The sequence below is a fragment of the Hylobates moloch genome, unplaced genomic scaffold (genome assembly GCF_009828535.3).
Source record: "Hylobates moloch isolate HMO894 unplaced genomic scaffold, HMol_V3 SCAFFOLD_1, whole genome shotgun sequence".
NCBI classification, from domain to species: Eukaryota; Metazoa; Chordata; class Mammalia; order Primates; family Hylobatidae; genus Hylobates; species Hylobates moloch.
The window spans coordinates 67437293-67446025 of NW_026652276.1; the positions used below are offsets into that span (position 1 = coordinate 67437293).

The 8733-nt window shown below is 42.2% G+C and overlaps 1 non-coding gene across 1 annotated transcript; it reads right to left on the reverse strand.

Moving 5' to 3' along the window:
* On the reverse strand, window positions 1-106 carry LOC116809825 (U6 spliceosomal RNA). Its single transcript, XR_004370008.1, has one exon. It is a non-coding gene; the product is annotated as a U6 spliceosomal RNA (small nuclear RNA).
* Between the last annotated feature and the right edge of the window lie 8627 nt (window positions 107-8733).

Genomic DNA, 8733 nt, shown 5'->3' on the forward strand with positions numbered 1-8733 from the left:
TAAAATATTAAATGCTTCAGGAATTTGCATGTCATTCTTGCACAGGATCATGCTAATTTTCTCTATATAGTTCCAATTTTAGTGTATGCACTGGCAGAGCCAGCACATCCTACTTCCAATTTTACTTTCACTATACAGTCACGTGCTGCATAACAATGTTTCAATCAATGACAGGCCACATATACTACAGTGGTCCTGTAAGATTATAATACTGTAATTTTACTGCACCTTTTCTGTGTTTAAATACACAAACACCATTGTGTTACAATTGCCTACAGTGTTCAGTCCAACAGCATGCTGTACAGGTTTGTAGCCTAGGAGCAATAGGCCATATCATATAGTCTAGGTGTGTAGTAGGTCACACCATCTAAGTTTGTCTAAGTTCACTCTATGGTGGTCACACAATGACGAAATCACCTAACGATGCATTTCTCAGAATAGTACCCCATCATTAAGTGATGCAAGGCTGTAGTCTTTTCTTTTCTTTTTCTCTCTTTCTTTTTGAGACAGAGTCTCGCTCTGTTGCCCAGGCTAGAGTGCAGTGCTGCCATCTCAGTCATTGCAACCTCTGCCTCTCAGGTTCAAGCGATTCTCATGCTTCAGCCTCCAGAGTAGCTGGGACTACAGGTATGCACCACCATGCCCGGCTAATTTTTGTATTTTTAGTAGAGACAGGTTTTCGCCATGTTGGCCAGGCTGGTCTCTAACTCCTGACCTCAAGTGATCCACCCACCTCGGCCTCCCAAAGTGCTAGGATGACAGGTGTGAACTATTGCGCCTGGTCTGTAATCTTTTCTTAATGCCAGGGTGCACCCTTCAGATCATAAATGGGAACAATTTACTCTTCTGCTAAAATCTCTCCAGTGGCTCTCCATCTCACCAAGAGAAAGCCACCATCCTCAGGACGATGTGGCAGCCCTCATTAGCTCACTAACCTCATCCCCCACTCTCCCACTTGCTCCCTTTGCCCCTGCCTCTGGCATACTGCCTTGTCGCTGTTGCTTGAACATAACAGGCGTACTCCAGCCTCCAAAACTTGGTCCTGGCTGTTTTCTCTGCCCCAGATGCTCTTCCCCCCGAACCCCCTCCACCCCTACCAGTATGTCTATGCCTTTTTCCTTTACCTTCTTCCAATCTTAGCTGAAAAGCCATCTTCTCAGAGAGGGCATCCCTGACCCCTGCACTTAACATTGATGCCCCTCACCTCCTGCACTGCCTGTCGCCTCCTGTGTCATGTGTCTCCATGACATTTACCGCCTTCTAGTGTATAATACCACTTACTTATCTTGTTTGTTGTCTATCTCTTCACACCTAGAATGGAAGCTCCACTGTGGCAAGGATTTATTCCCAGCTCCTAGTACATAGCCAGGCACATAGTGGACACTCAATAAACATTTATTGAATGAAAAAGCAAAAACAGGATAATGTCAGAGTTGGACAGAGTCTAGGAAATGGTTACTTTGGCATACTATTAATGAGAATGTAACTTGGTGCAATATTTCTGAAGAATAATGTGGCAATGGGGATTAAAATCTTAAAAATGTATCTCTCTTGTGTAACATCAGTTACTTTGAGAAATTTATCATAACCAAATAATATGTTAGTTAGAGCCCTTTTGGTTGCAAATAACAGGAAGCCACTTGTGCTAACTTAAGTACTAATAATGGAGTGGTTATTTATTTATTTATTTATTTATATTTTGGGACGGAGTTTCACTCTTGTTGCCCAGGCTGGAGTGCAATGGAGCGATCTCGACTCACCGCAACCTCCACCTCCCGGGTTCAAGCTATTCTTTTGCCTCAGCCTCCCGAGTAGGTGGGATTACAAGCATGCACCACCACACCTGGCTAATTTTGTATTTTTAGTAGAGATGGGGTTTCTCCATGTTGGTCAAGCTGGTCTCAAACTCCCGACCTCAGGTGATCCGCCCGCCTCAGCCTCCCAAAGTGCTGGGATCACAGGCGTGAGCCACCACACCTAGCCGGAGTGATTTATTATGATACATTATACGCCATATTACAGAGGAAGAAAGAAAGAATGCATTATGTGGGGCATTTAGACAGCTCTGCCAAACCCACTGACTTAAGTTAGTCTTCCCAGGAAACAGATGAAGACAGAAAGTTTTCTGGGCAGTGCTCTTTGAATCAATACCTGTAACAGAGTGAAGGAAGCAGGACTGAGCAAAGAGCAAAGTTGAACTGAGATGCCAGTGCAACCCACGCTACAGTTAATTCCATGGTGAGCTCTGGCATTGTTCCCTTCTGAGGCAAGGGACTCAGACCTTTATATTGACATATTAACCAATAATTACTTGTAGGATAATCCTGGAAAGGTGTGCAGCCTTGGTCCAAACAGCTGCCTTAGTACAAGGGCAAATCCTGGGAACTGACTCAGCTTTGAGCCTTCAGTAACTGAGTCTCCTGGCATCTAGGGCAGTGGATACCTTGGTCCTGATGGGGAGGATCTGTGAAGCAGCATACTGTAGCATCTGCTCTACCAGGGAAACTAAAGGAAGTTTAGTTTCCTCCAGGCCTTAGGATAATTGGAACCAGGCACTTGGATGCTGCCAGGGCTCTCTCTTGTCTCTTTCTTTCTATGCATCTCTCTCACTCTGGACTGTTTTCCCAGTTTCTTATTTCACAAGGTCAAAGATTATTTCTAGCAGCTTCATCCTCAGAGAGAGGGTAACTCTGAATGGTCCGGTTTGGGTCACTGTCCATCCATGGACCTAACCAAACAACTATAGTAGAGGGTAATGTTGTTACTTAGTACTAATATGGTGGCACTTGCTGTAACCATTTGTATTCAAAGAAGCAGAGAAAGGGGGAAAACCCATACTTGCATGTGCCACATCTATCGAGTCAGGAAAAAAAAATCTCAAAGAATATAAATTAAAGTGTTAACAGTAGTTACTTTTTGGTAGTAGAATTGACAATGGTTTCTTTTTCCTCTTTTTCATTTTGTATACTTTTTTGTCATTGTTATATGTCTAATAATATTTTAGTAATTGCATATAGTTTTAAAAAACAAAAAGTAGATATCTGTTTCTGTCTTCTGCATAAAAGATCCACCAGTTATAGGCTGTAGGAAGAATATTCATATCAAGTATGATGTTCTGGGAACTGGTGTGAAAAAAAAATCTGGCTTAACTTTGCAAAGCTTATTTCATCAAATTGCAAACAAACTAAATGGGTGATTTTTAAAGAAAATATTTAATTGGCTCATGGTTCTGCAGGCTGTGCAAGCATGCCTCCAGCATCTGCTCCTGGTGAGGGCCTCAGGAAGCTCGCAATCATGGCAGAAGGTGAAAAGGGAGCAAGCATGTCACATGGTGAGAACGAGAGCAAGAGAGAGAGGAGGGGGAGGTCCCAGACTCTTCTAAACAACAAGATCTTACATGAACTGAGCAAGAACTTGCTTATCACCAATGGATGGTACTAAACCATTAATGAGGGGCCCACCTCCAACATTGGGAATCACATTTCAACATGAGATTTGGAGGAGACAAACATCCAAACCATATTATTCTGCCCCTAACTCCCCAAATCTCATGTACTTTTCACATTTTAATACAATCATGCCTTCCCAATAGTCCCCCAAAGTCTTAACTTGTCCATTATTGACTCAAAAGCCTCAGGTCCAAAGTCCAAAGTCTTATCTGGAGATGAGTTTCTTCCACGTATAAGCCTGTAAGATAAACAAGTTACTTACTCCCAAGATACAATGGTGGTACAGGCGATGGATAAATATTCCCATTCTAAAAGGGAAAAATTGACCAAAAGAAAGGAGCAATAGGCCCCACACAAGTCTGAAACCCAGCAGGGCAAACATTAAATCTTAAAGCTCCAAAACAATCTCTTTTAACTCCATGTCCCACGTCTTACTGCGAGGGGTGGACTCCCAAGGCCTTGGGCAGCTCCACCCCTGTGGCTTTGCAGGGTACAGCTCCTGTGTGTGCTCTCATGGGTCGGAGCTGGCTGCCTATGGCCTTTCCACACTGAGGCTGCAAGCTGCTGGTGCCTCTACCATTCTTGGGTCTGGAAGGCAGCTGTCCCTTTCCCACACCTCCACTAGGCAGTGCCTTGGTGAGGACTCTGTGTGGGGGTTCTAACCCTACATTTCTTTCAGCAGTGCCATAATAGAGTTTATCTATGGGTAATCTGTCCTGCAGCAGGCTTCTGCCTGGGCACCTAGGGTTTTCCCGTACCTCCTCTGAAATCTAGGCAGAAGTTGCCAAGCCTTCTTGTTTGCATTCTATGTGCCTGCAGGCTTAACACATGGAAGCCACCAAGGGCTTATGACTTGTGCTCTCCAGAGTCGCAGCCCAAGCAGTATCAGGTGCCCTTTGAGTCTTGGCTGTAGCTGGAGCAGCCCAGATGCAGGAAGCAGTATCATGAGGCTGCACAGGGCAGCAGCACGCCAGGCCTGGTCCCAAAACCATTCTTTCCCTGTAGGTCTCTGGGCCTGTGATGGGAGGGGCTGCATCAAAGATTTCTGAAATGACTTCGCATTTAGTCATGCTCCCTTTTAGTCATGCTAATCTCTCTAGCAAGTAGTTGTTATCCAGACCACTTGGATTCTTTCTCTACCTCAGGACCAGGCTGCAAATTTTCCAAACTTTTATGCTCTGCTGTCCTTTTAAATATGAATTCCAACTTTAAGTCGTTCCTTTGCTCCTGCATCTGATTTAGGGTGTTAGAAGCAGGATGCCGCTTTTTGAATGCTTTGCTGCCTAGAAATTTCTTCTGCCAGATACTGTAGGTAATCACTCTTGAGTTTAAACTTCCACAAAGCCCTGGGACATGGACACAATGAAGCCAAGTTCTCTACTAGGGAGTAACAAGGGTGACCTTTCCTCCAGTTCCCAATAAGTTTCTCACTGCCATCTGAGACCTTATCAAGCTGGCCTTCATCATCCATATTTCTATCAGCATATTGATCACAACCATTTAGCTAGTCTGCAAGAAGTTGCAGACTTCCCCTCATCTTCCTGTCTTTTTCTGAGCCCTCCAAACTCTTCCAGCCTCTATCTGTTACCCAGTTCCAAAGCTGCTTCCACATCATCAGGTATCTTTTCAGCAAAGCCCCACTACTCATTATCAGTTTTACTAGCCCATTCTTGCATTGCTATAAAGAAATACCTGGAGCTGGGTGGTTTGTAAAGAAAAGAGGTTTAACTGGTTTACAGTTCTGCAAGCTATACAAGCATGCCTTCAGCATCTGCTCCTGGTGAGGGCCTCAGGAAGTTTCCAATCATGGTGGAAGGCAAAGGAGGAGCAAGCATGGTGAGAACAGAAGCAAGAGAGAGAGAAGGGTGAGGTCCCAGACTCTTTTAGACAACCAGATCTCATGTCAACTAACTGAGTGAGAACTCGCTTATCACCACGGGGGTGGTGCTAAACCATTCGTAAAGGATCTGCCCTCATGATCCATTCACCTTTCACCAGGCCCACTTCAACACTGGAGATCACATTTCAACATGAGATTTGGAGGGGACAAAACATCCAAACTGTATCACCTTCTTACATCCTGTTGCTCCTTAATCCTCTATGGTGTGACCATGCAATAAATACAAACTTGAAACAAAACCATCCATTGCATTTGCCAAAATGTAGGCTGAAACCGGCCAGTGTAAACCGTTGACAAGGATGTCTTCAATATCCTAGCACGCTACCTGCTGGGAGGTCCAGGACAGCAGTGGCCTATTTTAAATCACTCTGTTAGCTTTTATGTTTATATTAACATATTCATCCATTCATTTAACTGATGTTGGTGAGTACCTATATGCTGGGAAATATAACGAAAAACAACAGAACCCTACTCTGAATGAGCTAAGGATCCAGTAGATAGAATGGTAGAATATGTGTGTGAGTGTGTGTGTACAAAATATATATTTGTATATATACTCAAATAGTTATAATAAAATGTATGAAATATTAAATGCATTAAGATCCATACTTGAATAGTTCTCTGAGTGTTAAAAAAAGGATGAGTTACTTCTGGATGGGTTGGCTTCATGGAGAACTTCAGTTTAAATGATTGTTTTGAGATTTCAGCTGAACAATGTTATTATCTATCTATCTATCTATCTATCTATCTATCTATCTATCTATCTATCATCTATATCTATCTATTTGTTGTTGTTATTATTATTGTTGTTGTTCATTTTGTTTTAACTAAGCATCTGGATTAACATATCCCCCATACCAGTGGGATGCACAGGCTTTAAAAAAAGGGGGGACCCTAAGGAACTAGTATTAAATGTTTTTGATTAAATAAAACTCTCACAAGTTTCAGGGAGGGAAAAGAAGGGTGGAGTTTTAAGGCCCTGAGGGTCTGGGAGAGTGGGAAGGACTGTGGAATGTGGAGGCTGTCAAGGCTGATTCCCTTATGTTAAGAAATGCCTGGCTCTGAGACTGATTACCCTAAGACAAGCAAACACCAGCTCTTCCCTAAGGAGACTGTCCTGTATTAAAAAAATATAAGCTGGAGAAATGAATTAGCTGCTCCATTAAGTAATGGGATATAAATGTATGTTGGATGGTAGAAAGCCTAATGTTTCCCATTACAGTTGGAAAGGAGGCTGAGCTTCAATGTGGAGGGAAAAACTTAACCTAATGCACTGAGCATAGAAAAGGGGTGGAGAACACAGAGGTGTGGCCACGCTGATTGAAGACCGGACATGAGAAGCTTTTTCTCATTCTGGATGTTTTCTTCTTTGGGTTGAAACCAGTACTTTACTTCACCCTGTCTCTAGAGGTTATCTTTCTCCAATTTGCATTGTTCCTCAGAAGAAACACAGGAAACACAGGAAGACATTCCCTAAGACAGCTGGCTTCCCCTCACAGCTAAGAGGTACCAGCCACTTAAAACACTTTTAAAGCCAAAGAATCATACTTCTTTCTGACCCAAGCTCAGAAAGAAAGGGGTATTAACGAAATCACTTATGGGTACAATAGAAACTCAACAGGAAACTCTTGGTTCTACCTTAGAGTGGAATTTTAAAATTTTACTTTTCAGTAAAATAAATTTCATCCTGTCACTCAACTGCTGAAGAACCTAATATCTTGTAATTCCTGGGCCAGCAATATCTGGGCATTCCAGTGACATTGATGGTCCAATGACAGGCAGGTTCTCAGGACCCCCTTCCCTTCTTCCTTTCCCTCTCTACTCTCAGCTTGCTGTCTCACCAGCTACCATTATCCAGAGAGATTTAAGGGCAAGAGTTGCAGGTTAACTCTCTCCCAGCAGTTTTTCAATTTAGACCTACTCCAATTATATAATGTTTTTTTCAGTTGGTCTATTCAAATTCTATGTAAAAATTTTCTGTCAGAGCTCTTTGCAGAATACTAAGTTCATAAGTGATATTTTATAAATACCTGTTATTTGCTTTATTACTTGGAGTTTATCATTTTTATATCTAAACTTCTGGTAGTGACATGGTTTGACTGTGTCCCCACCCAAATCTTACCTTGAATTGTAATAATCCCCAAGTGTCAAGGGCGGGACCAAGTGGAGATAATTGAATCATGGGGGCGGTTTCCCCCATGGCTGTTCTCATGATAGTGAGTGAGTTCTCATGACAGCTGATCGTTTTGTAAGGGGCTTCCCCCTTCACTTGGCACTCATTTCTCTTTCCTGCTGCCATGTGAAGAAGGACATGTTTGCTTCCCTTTCCACCATGATTGTAAGTTTCCTGAGGTCTCTCCAGCCCTGCGGAAGTGAGTTAATTAAACATCTTTTCTTTATAAATTACCCAGTTTTGGGTATTTCTTCATAACAGCATGAGAACAGACTAACACAGGTACATTATTATCATCAATGAATGTTTTGTCAAATGAAAATAAAGGTGGAATTTCTAAACTGGATTCTAATTGGAGCATCAACTCTAAACTCAATTTTTTTATAACAAAATATTGCTTATGCTATTAGGCTAACTTTTACAATAAAGGGTACTGAATGAGCAAACTATACCAATGTATGTGAATATGTCAATGACAAAAATTTGTGGCTAGATCCTTTCCTATAGAAAGGTGATGTGCAATGGAGTTCTGAGTTGAAAGTCCTGGATTCCAGGATCTACCTTATAAGGTTGCTGAGAGATTCAAATAAAAAAAATGTATGCAAAGCATTCCACACAATTCCTAACATTCACTTTAAGCTGGGGACAAAATTTATTAGAATTGTATCTGGGCCACATTTCGTACTATTTCACCCTCCCACATCAAATTTCTCATTTTTTTTAGTAGTGTTGAATCAATATGGTGGCCAGAGAGAGACTAGAACTGGAGGCAGGAAGACCAGGAGGAAGATTCTTGGTTGCTGTGCCAGTTCCTGAATCCCCTTTACATAGGAGAATTTCAGTAATACTTGAAGGTTAAGGAAAGTACACAGAAACCAGGGGAACCAATCTACATAATAAGAAATAGGGGCTGGAGAGAGGGGCAGGAAAGTCATATAGGCTGAGGTATAGGAGAAAATTTGTGGGGGTTGAGAGTGCTCTGCTCCAGAACACTCTGGAGTGTTCTGTGGGGTGTGGCAGAAAAGGAGGATGGAAATTTTAAGAAGAGTTTATATAGTATACACTATAATATTCCTTGTGAAATGCAAGTAAAGGCTACAATTCCCTTTAAATTCCTTTTGCCAGATGGACTCTTGCTTAGAATGCAAGAGACTAGGCCATTTGGGGTCCTGGAATCTATTTATCTTATTATAAACTCTATAGTTGGTAGC